Genomic DNA, 16,243 nt, shown 5'->3' with positions numbered 1-16,243 from the left:
GAGTTATCTATATCTTATAATTCGATATGATTTTGAAGATAAACTCATTTCACTTTCATTACAACAGGATATAAACATTAAATACATTGATAATAGAATGAAAAGTGAGTTAGACAAAAGATTCAATTTAAGCATATAGGAGACTATCTATCTTTATCTTTGTCCCGTTCTTCTTCAGATAGCTCCTCTTGTTTGATTCTCCAGGATTCATAGAACAGAATAGGTATCTCAGCAGGGTCAAAAACAGGGATAGAAGGAGGTAAAATGATGGGGCCTCTTCCGGTTGGTCCTTCACCAGTAGATTGATGTCTTTTAAATTTTTGAGAAAGAACCTGTTCTACATCTACTGCTGGTGCATTCCCAAACTTCGTGGCTTTGTTGAAGAGCTGTTGGAGTTCAGATTTAATTGCCTTTTTGATGGCACTATCACTTTTGCCAATAAAATACTCCAGTATATCCATCCATTCACTAAATCCAAGGGATCTTAACTCATTATAGTTAATCCTTTCTTGAACATTATTTTCCCTCATAACGTTGAAAGCTCTTTTTGACCCTCTGTTCACTTTGATGATCCTGCTGGGATTTGATCTTCTATTCATTACATCACCATATCTGCTCCTGTAATAATGATCAGGAACTTCAATAGTACTGACAGGTTTTATAGGAGCAGTAGCAGGTGCTTTCTCAGCAGCTTCCTTCTCATCAAGTGCCTTATCCTGTTCTTTGACAATGGCTTGAATTAATTTGAGGGACTCAGCCTCTTCCTTTTGATCGGCAGCCAACTTGTCTTCTATTTCCTGAAGCCTTAATCTCTCAGTAAGTTCATCATTAGCAGCCTCTCTTCTTTGCTGTTCTGCCACTAAGCCTAGCAGATAATCAGTGTGGCTAATTTTTAGAGATCTGACTGCTTCAATCATTTTTCTTCCATCTTCAGTTCTTAGAGCAACCTGATACTCTTTCAGATCCATACCCAGCTGATGAGCTTCATGAAATTGAGCTTTCTCCTTATCAGTGGAGAGCCTTCGACCACTGTTATTCAAATATACACCAATATCAACGCCAAAGGTCAAGGCAGCGATGTAGAGTGGCTGATCAAGAGGATGATGCAGCAATCTGACTTGGCGTATTCTTTCATTAAGCTCTGCTTGTCTTTGCTCAAGCAATTCTGGAACAGTGATCTCCAGCCTGTAACCTTCTCTTTCATCTGGATTCATTCTGAAAAGATTCGGCTCACTATGGTCAACTGAATCATCTTCCCAGGTTCTGTGTTTACCATGACGTTTAGAGGAAGATGGAGGATACATGTTTGATTCATCTATGCCAGATGAACTTACTGAGAATTGATTGACACGGTTATCCTTTGTTCTATTAAAATAAGTGAGAGTCCGAGGAGAGATAGGAGATTGAACAAATAAGTGATCTTCTCTACCACAGACAGTAAAGTCAGCAGGATCAACCGTATCATCATCTGGTTTAGCACCCAGCTCAATCACCTTGGCTGGGTCTTCAACACTTGTGTCACCCAGCAGCACACTTCTGGCTGGGTCTTCTTTCTCAGCACTCCTTGCTGAGTCTTCAGTACCAGCTGATTGATTAGTATCAGCTGGCACAACTGTCACAGTATCTTCATCAGCTGCCTCAAATAGGGGTCCTTTCCTGAGGGGCTGGTTATCCCTTGGAGTGGATTTCACCCTTTGTTTGTCAATAGGCTTGGGTTCAGCTGATGGTTTTTGTGTTGATACTGGTTCTTGTGGAGACAGATAGGGAACAATAGCAAGATGCTCCCCCTGAGTATCATCATCGTCAAGATTGATTGTTTCTGCTGGTTGTTGCTGTGTAGCTGGCTGAGCAGTGGATGTTGGTCGAGGAGATGAGCTGGTTTCTAACACAGCATCTAACCATTTCATAAAAATATCAGCTCTAACTCCTCCCCCTGATCCAGTAGATGCAAGATAATCTTTCATTTCTTCTGGAGTCATTCGTTTAATTCTATCTGCATGCTCAGCATACAACTTTGCCCTCTTTTTGTCGTATTTGATCATGAACTTGGCATTTCTTTTTCGTGCTTCTTTTTTGTAGAGATCAATGCCAGTCAGGTCATCATCAATGCCCTTCTTTTGTTGGGTCAGCCATCTCCTATGATCAATTCTGTGGCGTTTAAGAGCAACATAGGCATCCCATTTGACATTGAAGGCATCATTTAAGTCTTGCTGTCTCTTCTGATATCTCTCAAGTTTTCTTTTCATTTTCCTTTCAATAGACTGAGAGACAAGAAGAGCTTTAGCAACAGCCATATCAGAAACATCACTGGGCTTACTGCCAGAACCAATATCATCCACTGATGTAACAGACTCACTGGGTTGAGAACCACCAGCTGCCTGTACACCAGTTTCAGTATGAGCGTTGCTGGGCTTAGTGCCAGAGTCTTGACCATCACCATCACCATCACCATCACCATCCCTCCTTGGTTGTTTAGGAGCCTTTTCATGCTCATGCTCCCCCTCTGATTGTTTTCTCTTTTTAGATTTACTCTTAGATTTCTTCTTCTCCCCCTTTTTGTCATCAGCAGGGGTAGGAGAAAGAACAGGTGATAATGCTAAAAACGAACATATATTTCATAGCATTATTCCTCAAGAAAGACAAGCTTTTAGTTGCAATTGTTCTATTTACAAGTGATATTCGTTTAAATAATAAAAGGTGAAGACAAAAGACAGATTCGACGAATTGAAGACGCAAACGACCAAAAAGCTCAAAAGTACAAAAGACAATCAAAGAGGTTCCAATTATTGATAAGAAACGTCTCGAAATTACAAGAGTACAAGATTCAAAACGCAAAATACAAGATATTAAATTGTACGCAAGGACGTTCGAAAATCCGGAACCGGGACATGAGTCAACTCTCAACGCTCGACGCAACGGACTAAAAATTACAAGTTAACTATGTATATAAATATATTATAATATATAATTAATTATATTAATTATATATATATTATATTTATAAATAAAATCGTCGGCAAGAAAGACTCCAAAGTGTGTGAGCTGTATTCTCAAACTCCGCGACTCGCGGAGTTTGAAGGCCAAAAGGGCCGCGAGTCGCGGAGCCCCAATTTCTGAATCTCCCTATAAAGCTCGCGCATTCTGATCGTAAAAAATCCATCATATATCATTCTCTCTATCTATATACGTAAAATATATATATATAATTTATATTTTAATTTTAATTTTAATTTTAATCCTAATAATAAGGGTATGTTAGCGAATGTTGTAAGGGTGTAAGTCGAAATTCTGTTCGTGTAACGCTACGCTATTTTTAATCATTGTAAGTTATGTTCAACCTTTTTACATTAATGTCTCGTAGCTAAGTTATTATTATGCTTATTTAATCCGAAGTAATCATGATGTTGGGCTAATTACTAAAATTGGGTAATTGGGCTTTGTACCATAATTGGGGTTTGGATAAAAGAACGACACTTGTGGAAATTAGACTATGGGTTATTAATGGGTTTTATATTAATTAAACAATACCTTGTTAATTTAATATACAAACTTATAATTCGACGTATTTATATATAACCACATACGCTTGACTGGGTACGGTGGGCGGGATATCTATAAATACCAATAATTATTCATTTTACCGGATACGGAACTGGATTAATAGTTAATAGACTTGTTGAAACAGGGGTGAATTACATTCAAGGGTAATTGGTGTAATTGTTAACAAAGTAGTAAAACCTTGGTTTACACGCAGTCGATAACCTGGTGTATTCATTAAACAAAGTATTAAAACCTTGTTACAATTCGAATCCCCAATTAGTTGGAATATTTAACTTCGGGTATAAGGATAATTTGACGAGGACACTCGCACTTTATATTTATGACTGATGGACTGTTATGGACAAAAACCAGACGGACATATTAAATAATTCAGGACAAAGGACAATTAACCCATGGGCATAAAACTAAAATCAACACGTCAAACATCATGATTACAGAAGTCTAAATAAGCATAATTCTTTTATTTCATATTTAATTTCCTTTATTTTATATTTAATTGCACTTCTAATTATCGCATTTTTATTGTTATTGTATTTAATTGCACTTTTAATTATCGTACTTTTTAATTATCGCAAGTTTATTTTATCGCACTTTTATTATTCGCAATTTCATTATCGTTATTTACTTTACGCTTTAAATTAAGTCTTTTATTTATTATTTTACATTTGGTTTTAACTGCGACTAAAGTTTTAAAATCGACAAACCAGTCATTAAACGGTAAAAACCCCCCTTTATAATAATAATATTACTTATATATATATTTGTATTTTTATAAAAGTAAACTAATATAGCGTTAAGCTTTGTTTAAAGAGCTCCCTGTGGAACGAACCGGACTTACTAAAAACTAAACTACTCTACGATTAGGTACACTGCCTATAAATGTTGTAGCAAGGTTTAAGTATATCCATTCTCTAAATAAATAAATATCTTGTGTAAAATTGTATCGTATTTAATAGTATTTCCTTCTAAAATTTAATAGTATTTTATACCTCTCTGCTAAAACACCAAGTTATTTTTGGCGCCGCTGCCGGGGAATCTCTTAAAAGCCGGAAGCGCAACGCTAATAAAAAAAAAGATTTTTAGTTTACTTTTATTAAAATTCGTTTTTATAAAAATACGTTTTAAATATTCGAAAATATAAAAAGAAAAACAAAAATATAAATATTTTTAGGAGTTTGATAAATATTTAAGTTTTATAAAGTTTCTTTAGTTTGTAAAAATATAAGTTTTATTTAATTTATTTTATAAATATATTTTATAAAAACCGAAAAAAAATAAAATATATATATAAATCTAGTTTTACGATTTTTATTTATAAAATTATAAAGTAATTCTATTTTTATTTTAGTTTTTAAATATAAGTTTTTATTATATATATATTTTAAATTATAAAACAGAAAAATGTAAAACAGAAAATAAAAAAAAAAACGCGTCAGTTTTAAACTGTTCCAGGTTTGAATTTTGAAACCCCGCGACTCGCGGGGTTTGATGCTTTAAATACCGCAACTCGCAGAGCTTTTTCTGACACGCCTGCCAGAAACCCTAACTGCAATTAATACGGATTAATAATTATTATTATTAATTAATTAAGATTTAGGTTTTAATTAAATTAATATTTAATTTTAATCATTTAGTTATATTAAGTTTTAATTAGTTTTATTTATATATTTAAATTAATACTTTTATAAAATAATATAAAAATAATATTTTTATAAAAAAATTGTACTTTTTACAACTTTTTGTATATTTTTATATTTTGTCCATTTTTAATTGTTTTAACGTAATATTTGTATTTTTAGCTCATATTTAGTTTTAAACTTAGTTTTTGCCATAGTTATTTTTACTTCTAGATTTTTAGGCTTTGCCGTAGAATTCCTTAAGTGCTTTTTCTTTAGACTAAGATTTAGGTGCTTTAGAATTTTGCGACGCCTTTTTAAGTTTTAGTTTCTTTTTAAGTTATTTCCATTTGGGATTTAGTTTTTCCTGTAAGCTTTAATATTTTTAGATGACTTTTACCTATGTATCAATTATCATTCCAATTAGTAATCTCAATTTGCGATTATAATTTTAAGTTAGTTGTAGTAATAAGGTTAGGTTAATCAAGTGTTTCTAAGTTTTATAAGTTTCTTTTATTTTTCCGTCAGCTTTTATTTTTCAACCATTTTTCTTTTTCGACCTTTTTCGACGAACTCTTTTTCTTTCTTATTTCTCGCTATTCTAGTTTTAGGACATAGATTTTTATTCTACTTCTTATCTAAATTTCTTAAAATTACGAAAATTTATTTTAAGTGGTTAAATTGATAGACATCAAAATTTTCTGGTTCGTAGTAATAGTTGGATTTGTACGTGGACCGGGTTATTGGAGCCAAACAGTCCTCAATTATATTGAGACCAAACGAATCCTGCCCCTCTGCTGCATCTTTTGGCTATTCGAAACGTGGGCAAAATCAGAAAAGTCTATTGATTGGATAACTTATTATAATTTTTCTTTCTTTTTAAAAACTAATAGGATATTCAGTGAATGCACCGAGCAAGACGTTCACCACCTTTTGTACGTTCACCACCTGTAACTAGATCAAGACATTTAGCAAATATTACTGCCGTTGATTTTTCTTTAGAATCGTCATCCAGTCGACCAAGTACTTCAGTTCAAACTTCCGATAATCTGTTTTTTGAACCCGACCTCACAATTGAGAATCCGGAGAATATTCAGGGACGATTCGTAGATCCTGAACCATTAAACTTTCCTCCGGAACCACTAATCATTCAAACAGAGATTGTTGAAGAACGAACCATAAAATCAGAATCCTCTAGTGATTCCGATTCAACAAATTCAATTATGGAGAATCTGGAACCTTTAAGTATGGAAGACCGAATGAGAGCTAAATGCACTGGCCAAGGTCACGCAATTACTCATCCAGACATTAATGCGCCAGATTATGAAATCAAAGGACAAATTCTACACATGGTGACTAATCAATGCCAATTTAGTGGTGCACCGAAGGAAGATCCAAATGAACATCTACGTACCTTTAATAGGATCTGCACACTATTTAAAATCCGAGAAGTGGAGGATGAACAGATATATCTCATGTTATTTCCCTGGACTTTAAAGGGAGAAGCCAAAGATTGGTTGGAATCGTTACCTGAAGGGGCGATTGATACATGGGACGTTTTAGTTGAAAAATTTCTTAAACAATTCTTTCCTGCATCTAAAGCCGTAAGACTTCAAGCAGAAATTGTTACGTTTACACAGAAGCCGAATGAAACTCTATATGAGGCGTGGACTAGATATGGAAAGTTATTAAGAGGATGTCCGCAACATGGTTTAGACACCTGTCAAATAGTACAAATATTCTACCAAGGATGCGACATCACTACAAGGAAAGACATAGATATAGCAGCTGGTGGTTCTATTATGAAGAAAACCGAAACTGATGCTTACAAAATTATTGATAACACTGCTTCCCACTCACATGAGTGGCACCAAGAAAAAGATATCGTTAGATCATCTAAAGCAGCTAGAGCCGATTCTAGCCATGACTTAGATTCCATTTCCGCAAAGATAGATGCTGTGGAGAGACGAATGGAAAAGATGACTAAAGATATTCACTCAATACGAATTAGTTGTGAGCAGTGTGGAGGACCACATTTGACAAAAGATTGTCTCAGTATTGAATTAACAATGGAACAAAGAGAGAATATTTCATACATAAACCAAAGGCCTGGAAATAATTATCAGAATAATTATCAACCGCCAAGACCGATTTACAATCAAAACCAGAATTATAACAGAAATATTCCATACAACAACCAACAAGGTCCTAGCAATCAACAAGTATCCAATAATACTTACAATCAGCAAAGACCTAATTTTCAAAACAAACCACCACAACAAACCGATGATAAAAAGCCGAATTTAGAAGATATGATGACGAAGCTAGTTGAAACTCAAACGCAGTTTTTCACATCTCAGAAACAAACTAATGAACAAAATGCTCAAGCATTTAGAAATCAACAAGCTTCTATTCAAAATCTGGAACAAGAAGTAAGTAACCTAGCAAGGTTAATAGGTGAAAGAAAATCGGGAAGTTTACCTAGTGATACAAATGCTAACCCCCGGAATGAAACAGCTAAAGCCATTACCACAAGAAGTGGTACAACACTTAAACCACCTGAAATACCTGTAACTTCTGATGAAGCTATTCCTACTCCACAAGAACCACAACCTGATCAAGATAAGGAAAAAGAACCGGTAGTTGAAAAGGTTAATGAAGATAACATAGCTAAGGATAAACCTTATGTTAAACCATACCAACCACCACTTCCTTACCCGAGTAAAATGAATAAAGAGAAACTTGAAGCCGAGCAATCCAAATTCTTGGATATGTTTAAACAGATAAATGTAAATCTTCCTTTCATTGATGTGATTTCAGGAATGCCTAGATACGCTAAATTCTTGAAAGATCTAATCTCAATTAGAAATAAAATGGAAGAACTCTCGGCTGTTACTATGAATGCTAATTGTTCAGCAGTGCTGTTGAATAAGATACTAGAAAAATTATCTGATCCAGAAAGTTTCACAATTCCATATTTTCTTGGTAGTCTTAGTTCAATAGAAGCATTGGCAGACTTAGGTGCTAGTATAAATCTAATGCCGTATTCACTATACGCTAAACTAGACCTTGGAGAATTGAAACAAACCAGAATAAGCATACAACTAGCCGATAGATCAATAAAATATCCTAGAGGGATAATGGAGAACATGCTAGTTAAAGTTGGTACTTTAGTATTTCCAGTAGATTTTGTTGTTTTGGACATGGAAGAAGATTCTCAAGTTCCTCTCATATTAGGAAGACCATTCTTAAACACGACTAAAGCAATGATAGACGTGTTCGGTAAGAAATTGACCCTAAGTATAGAGGACGAGAGTGTTACCTTTTCAGTTGATAGAGCAATGCAACAACCGCAATCTGCAGATGATACATGTTATTATATTCAAACTATAGATGCACATGCAGAATTATTAGAAGAGTTTCCAGAATTACAAGGAACAGGAGAATGTTCTTTAGGAGAAGGTAATGAACCAATTGATGAAGCTGAAATGTTAGCTACACTTATAGCTAATGGATATGAACCAACAAAAGAAGAAATTCAAATGCTAAAAGAAGAAGACAGATATCGATATAAATCATCGATAGAAGAACCTCCGAAATTAGAGTTAAAGTCACTTCCAAACCATTTGGAATACGCTTATTTACATGGTGAATCTAAATTACCTGTAATAATATCGTCTTCTCTTACTGAAAAAGAGAAATCACAACTCATTTCTGTGTTGAAAGCTCATAAACCAGCCATTGCATGGAAGATTCATGATATTAAAGGAATAAGTCCTTCGTATTGCACACATAAAATCCTTATGGAAGAAGGTCATAAAACGTATGTGCAACGCCAACGAAGACTAAATTCTAACATGCAAGATGTAGTTAAGAAAGAGATTATTAAACTACTAGATGCAGGTTTGATATATCCAATTTCTGATAGTCCATGGGTAAGCCCAGTTCAATGCGTGCCTAAGAAGGGTGGCATGACTGTCATTACAAATGAAAAAAATGAGCTTATTCCTACTAGGACTGTAACAGGATGGCGTGTGTGTATTGATTATAGAAAATTAAATGACGCCACCAGAAAAGATCACTTTCCCTTACCTTTCATAGATCAAATGTTGGAAAGATTAGCCGGAAATAGTTACTATTGTTTTCTAGATGGATTTTCCGGATATTTTCAAATTCCAATAGCACCCGAAGATCAAGAGAAAACCACATTCACGTGCCCTTATGGTACTTTTGCTTACAAACGCATGCCATTTGGACTTTGCAATGCCCCTGCAACGTTTCAAAGGTGTATGATGGCGATTTTTCACGACATAGAAGAATGCATGGAAGTTTTCATGGATGACTTTTCAGTCTTCGGTGATACATTTGAATCATGTCTAATTAATCTTGAACGAATGCTTATTAGATGCGAACAATCAAATTTAGTACTTAATTGGGAGAAATGCCATTTCATGGTTAAAGAAGGCATCGTTCTTGGTCATAAAATTTCAAAAGAAGGAATTGAAGTGGATATAGCTAAAGTAGATGTAATTGCTAAACTTCCACATCCCACCAATGTTAGAGGAGTTAGGAGTTTTCTAGGGCATGCCGGTTTTTACCGACGTTTCATAAAAGATTTTTCTAAAATTGCCACTCCTATGAATAAACTCCTAGAAAAGGATGCTCCATTCATCTTTTCAGATGAGTGTATCAAATCTTTTAATATTCTTAAAGAAAAACTAACTAATGCGCCGATCATGATAACACCAAATTGGAATCTACCATTTGAACTAATGTGCGATGCAAGTGATTTTGCAATGGGAGCCGTTTTAGGACAAAGGATTGAAAAACGATTTTAACCTATATATTATGCTAGTAAGACGTTACAAGGAGCACAAACGAACTATACAACTACTGAAAAAGAACTCCTTGCTATTGTCTTTGCTTTTGACAAATTTCGTTCATATCTCGTTCTAGCAAAAACGGTGGTCTATACCGACCATTCTGCTCTTAGATACCTATTTTCAAAACAAGATGCTAAACCAAGATTAATCCGTTGGATCTTACTCTTACAAGAGTTTGATATTGAAATCCGAGATAAAAGAGGAGCAGAAAATCTCGCCGCTGATCATCTTTCTCGTCTTGAAAATCTCGAATTAGAAGTTCTAAATGAATCGGCCATACAAGACAACTTTCCTGATGAATATCTATTGAAGATAGATTATAAAGAAATTCCATGGTTTGCAGACTATGCAAACTACTTAGTTTGTGGATTCCTTGAAAAAGGATTATCGTACCAAAGACGAAAGAAATTCTTCAGTGATATAAAACACTATTTTTGGGAAGATCCACATCTGTTTAAAAGTTGTCCCGATGGAATAATACGCCGATGTGTATTTGGAAATGAAGCCAGTAAAATATTAAACCATTGTCACACAGGACCAACAGGAGGGCATTATGGGCCTCAACTAACAGCAAGAAAAGTTTATGATGCTGGATTCTATTGGCCTACAATTTACAAAGACGCACACCTTCTTTGCAAATCCTGTGATGCTTGTCAAAGGGCCGGAAAAATAAGTCAACGTGATGAAATGCCACAAAATGTCATCCAAGTATGTGAAGTATTTGATATTTGGGGTATTGACTTTATGGGTCCATTTCCAAAATCTCATAATAATCTATATATACTCGTAGCCATTGATTATGTATCTAAATGGGCGAAAGCAAAAGCTCTCCCAACTAACGATGCACGAGTTGTAGTCAACTTTTTAAAACGTCTTTTTGCAAGGTTTGGAACACCGAAAGCTTTAATAAGTGATCGGGGTACTCATTTCTGTAATAATCAACTTGAGAAAGTTCTTAAAAGATATGGATTAACTCATAAAATCTCCACCGCATATCATCCACAAACAAGTGGACAAGTTGAAAATACCAACCGAGCTTTAAAACGTATTCTAGAGAAAACCGTAGGATCAAATCCGAAGGAATGGTCCATTAAATTGGAGGATGCACTCTGGGCTTTTAGAACAGCCTACAAAACTCCAATTGGAACCACACCTTTTAGACTTGTTTATGGAAAAGCATGTCATCTTCCAGTAGAAATTGAACACAAAGCATTTTGGGCTTTGAAGACATGTAATCTTGATTTACATGAAGCCGGACGTCTACGATTAAGTCAACTAAACGAATTAGAAGAATTAAGACATGAAGCATACGAAAATTCGTTAATCTATAAAGAAAGAACGAAGAAATGGCATGATAAAAGAATCAGAAGTTTAAAAGAATTTAAAGAAGGAGACAGAGTTCTTCTTTTCAATTCACGATTCAAGCTATTTCCTGGAAAATTGAAATCAAGATGGTCTGGACCATTCATAGTCAAAAGAGTTTTCCCATACGAAACAGTAGAATTGATAAATTCAAATGGAATTGAATTTAAAGTTAATGGTCACAGAGTTAAACATTATATACATGGTCCGATGGAAGTTGACAATGAAGTTAATCACAATTTCGATACCACGGCTAACTAAGTGTGGGGAGAATCAAGTCTTTAAAGGGGTTTATGTATTTCTGTTAGAGTTAGATTGTCTGTTTTCGTGTAGTTCTCGAAAATGGAACCCGAATGGTCTTTCCCTAGCAGACCCTAAAGAACTAGTCTTCTCCCCCCATTCTGAATTTTTATTTTTTTTTAGGTTTTTACAAAATGAAGACTGCCTGTGAACTAAACCATGGTCAGTAAATGAAGACTGCCCGAATGCTACACGCTTTGATCACTAAACGTAATAATGACATACTACCGAGTGAACTAGTATCAGTAATCAGAGAAAGAATGGACGGAGTTAGAAAAGAATCCAGATGCGAAGATAATAAGTTACAATTTGGTAAAGAAAAATCAAAATCCGCAGCGAAAAGAAGAGCACGACACCTAGAAAGATGTCACAAATGCGGAAAATGGTCACATGGAGGTAAATGTTCAAATAATCAAACCTATTCAAATACCGAATTTGTTACTTTATGCAGAGACGGACCGTTCATATGTTTAGAAGAAAAGACACTGAATGCTCAAGGTTACGCCTATGTAGCTATGGAAAATCAATTAAACCGACTATCTTATGAATGGGATAGATCATATAACTAAGAAATCTTTTTCACAGGTAAGTCTGTACAGTTTTTATTTTATTTTTTTTATTTTTAACCTTTTGATAATAAACGCTAATTTGTTCGCTAAAAAGTATTAAATTGGTATTGAATAAAATTAGGTTTGGCGACCGAAATTATTGATATCATTCAAAAATTTATTACATCACTGCGAAATTTAACGTTTATTCTTAAGGTATAAATATCTTTAATCAATCAACCCAAAATATTTCAAAAATTCGTCATGAGTTAAATTAGGTTTTGGAACCGAAATTACTTTACCGAAAAGAGGGGCACATATTTTTGATAATATTTGATTGATTAAAGTGGGATAAAAAGCTAAAAAGATTTTTAATTTTATTTTTACCATGTTTTTAAAATTAATATTTAAATCTTAAATTAATATTGTAAACTTTGTAAAAACAATATATTTAAAATTATAAATATTTGAAAAATTAATATAAGTTTGGTGTGAATTTATAATATGAATTTTTAAATTAAGTTTGGTGTAATTTTTTAATTTTTAAAAAATATGAATTTTTAATTTTATGCATTTCAAGTTGTAAGTTTGGTGTGAATTTTTAATATTAATTTTGAATTTATATTTAAATTGTGTGAATTTAAAAACAAAAATTTACTTTATCTCATTAAGTTAAAAATATGATTTTTAAAATTCGTCGTAAGTTGAAGACTAGGTCTTTGAACCGAAATTGCTTTACCCAAGGGAGGGACGAGAACTTTTACTATCATTATTTTTAATCTTATTGAATTAAAGTATGCCAAAAACATTAAAAAAACTCAAAAATCTTAGCTTTTAAAACAATCGCTACAAAAAGACAAATTTTAAAATTTTGTCGAAGGACGGACTAGGACATCGATCCGAAACGACCTCGTCCTAAATAACAAGGGAAACAAAATTTTAAATTAATTAATTAATTGTTTTAATTAGTATAAGATGTTAAAAAAAAAAAAAAAAAAAAGCAAACTCCGCGACTCGCGGAGTTTGAAGGGGAAATCTCCGCGACTCGCGGAGGGACCAAAACCCAGAAAAAAAATAAAACGTAAAAAACTGATCAGTTTGAAACCACACACCACAAACTCAAAGAAAACTGCGAAAATAACTACCGAAAATACACGCAAAAATACCCCCAAAATCACAATTTTTAACCGTTAATCATCAAATCTTTTACTAAAATCATGTTGAGAAGGATGCTATCAAGGAATTACTTAAGAAAAACGGTAAATTTCTACACCTAAACACCATTTAATTCGAAAATTAGTGTTCTTGAGCAATTTTTTCCCCAATTTGATTTTGATGCTTTTTAGTGTAATTAGGCTTAAATTGTTTATGTATTATGCTTGTATAACCTAGATTGATGCTATTTAACATGATTAGAAGCCTTAAACTTCAAATTTTGAGTAATCTAGGGTTTGTGTTCTTGAGCAAATTTGGAGCTTTTTGATATAAACAGGTTATGGCCGATTTTTGTCATGAATTGTTGCTAAATTAAGTAGTGTAACATGTCTAGGTAGTTAAATGATCCAAACTTTGAGCCTAAACATGATTTTGAGAATTAAAGTGGACTTTTTCAAGTCTAAAATTCATGAACTTGATTTTTGAGAGATAATGCCATTTGAAACTTGTTTAATTGCTAGTAATGATTATTTTGACATGTTATTTGAGTTGAATGCTTATGAACTTGGCGAACATTTTCGTATATGCTTATTTGAAAAAGTGTAGATTTGATGAAAATATGAAAATGAGCTTAAGTTTGATATAAATTGATCATGTCATTGTAATTATTTTGATTGATGATTTTGCTGACACTAATGCATATTTGGATGCACAAAAATTGTGTTTGATGTGTTTTGCAGACTGAAAGGGGTGAATCTTCATCCCAAGCTCGCAATGCTCCTGCTGAGAATGCAGAACAACAGGAGGTGGATAATTACTACAAGCAGGATATACCTCATCCAGTCATGACATTTTCTGATATGCACTTGGAAGAGTTGCACCCGAACCTGAGATTTGATAGACTTTGGATAGATTATCCAAAATATCAAAGGGGTTTGCATACTCTTCATTCCAAAGTTGTTGAGGTACCTAGGGTCATAGAATGGGGACCCTTAGAAGCTGTAGAATTGGCCGGGCCAATTAGAGAATTACTTGTACAGAGGTATGGTAATTCTACTTTTAATGACTGGGTACGTTTATTCACCATGCGTAGACCTGTATATAAAGTATGGTGTGAAGAATTGTTGTGTAGTATAGAATTAAACGATCGGGTAGCTAGTTTAACCGATCGATCTTTTATTAGATTTTTGTTAGGAGGTTCGATGCGCCACATGTCTTTACTAGACATGGCTCAGGCTTTACGTATATATACGCCTGAGGAGTTAGCATCTGCTGATTGTAGAGGGTTGATACTAAATGGTAGAAAGATAGATGAAAATTTTGATACACACGGTGTATGGAGTCAAATGACAAGCCATCACCGATTCAAAGGGGGAAATTACTCTTATTTGGATATAGATAGAGCTGAATTAAGAGTAATTCATAGGTTTTTAGCTAATTCAATTACACAAAGGGGTAAGAACAAGGAAAAGGTAAATGAACAGGATTTGTTTTACCATATGTGTATTCGAGACCCACAAAGCGCTGTAAGTATACCGTATTGTGTGGGTTATTATTTATCAGCTATGGTTAGGGGGATGAGACCGCATAGCATAATAGGAGGTGGTATTTTTATTACTTTGATTGCTGAATATCTCGGTGTGGATATAAGTGGGGGGGATTATTAGTCGAAGAACCAGAACTCCGCGATACTATAGGTTTAAATGTATACCATGGTGCGAAAGTTTTGAAGAGGCGAAATAACGCCGCAGTACAATACCATGGTAGACATCCACAGGTTGAGAGAAACCAACAACAAGGTAATGTAGGAGGGGGAAATGAGATGCAAGAAATGCAAAGGTTTATAGCTTCACAGGAGTACGAAAATGCTAGACAGAGAGCATTTGAAGATTGGCAAGTTCATCAGAACCAAATCATAGCTCATTGCCAACATATAGGTAGAAACTATATTCCTACACCAAAACCCATATTCCCTCCCTGGTCTATAGAGATGCAACCACCGTATCCTACGTATAACCCTGCCGAAGCATTCTATAGCACCTATGGTTATGCTTGGAACCCCTATTGGTATCAATATCATCCCTAGTCTACTTATTTTTTTTTTTTTTTTGTAATTTATAATGATTGATACGTTTAATACTTTTGTTAATATTGTAATAGTTTTTATAATTGTCTAACTTTTATTCTTAGATTTTAATAATTTTTGAATGTGGGGTAATATACCAAACTTCAAAAATATGTATATATGTTTGCAGTTTATCTTATGTAGACAACATGGTAAAACAACGCATTTTCAAAGACTGGCATTAAGTTCAGCAAAAGCAACTAATTTTGACGACAAGATGCAAAATATATGTGAAATAACAACAAGACGGAATGAACAAATGATGTGCACCATTTATCATTCAGCAAACAAACGCCAATATATTTGGAAACTTTGGTAAAAATTTAATCATTTTCACACAAATCACCCTCAATAATTTAAATTGTTACTGATTCCTTGCAAATGAGGGCATTGCAAGATCTTAAGTGTGAGAAGGGGTTAAATTCTTTCGGATTTTAAAATTTTTACTTTATACACTTGGTTACTATTAAAAATACTAGTAAAGCAGTAGTTGTATTAGAATCTAGTGCTCTCTGATAATAAAGAACAGCCCTAGTCTTATATACTGACTACCCAATTCTAGTAAAAATTTTAAAATTTTCAATTAAATGAACTCAAAATCATGTTTATACATATTTATGAACGATAAAACTAGGTTTTAACACCGAAATTATTGTAACCTCGGAAAGGACATAAATTGAAAAACAAACCAAA

This window comes from Rutidosis leptorrhynchoides, chromosome 11 (assembly GCF_046630445.1).
Source record: "Rutidosis leptorrhynchoides isolate AG116_Rl617_1_P2 chromosome 11, CSIRO_AGI_Rlap_v1, whole genome shotgun sequence".
Lineage (NCBI taxonomy): Eukaryota > Viridiplantae > Streptophyta > Magnoliopsida > Asterales > Asteraceae > Rutidosis > Rutidosis leptorrhynchoides.
This window is presented reverse-complemented; position numbering follows the sequence as displayed.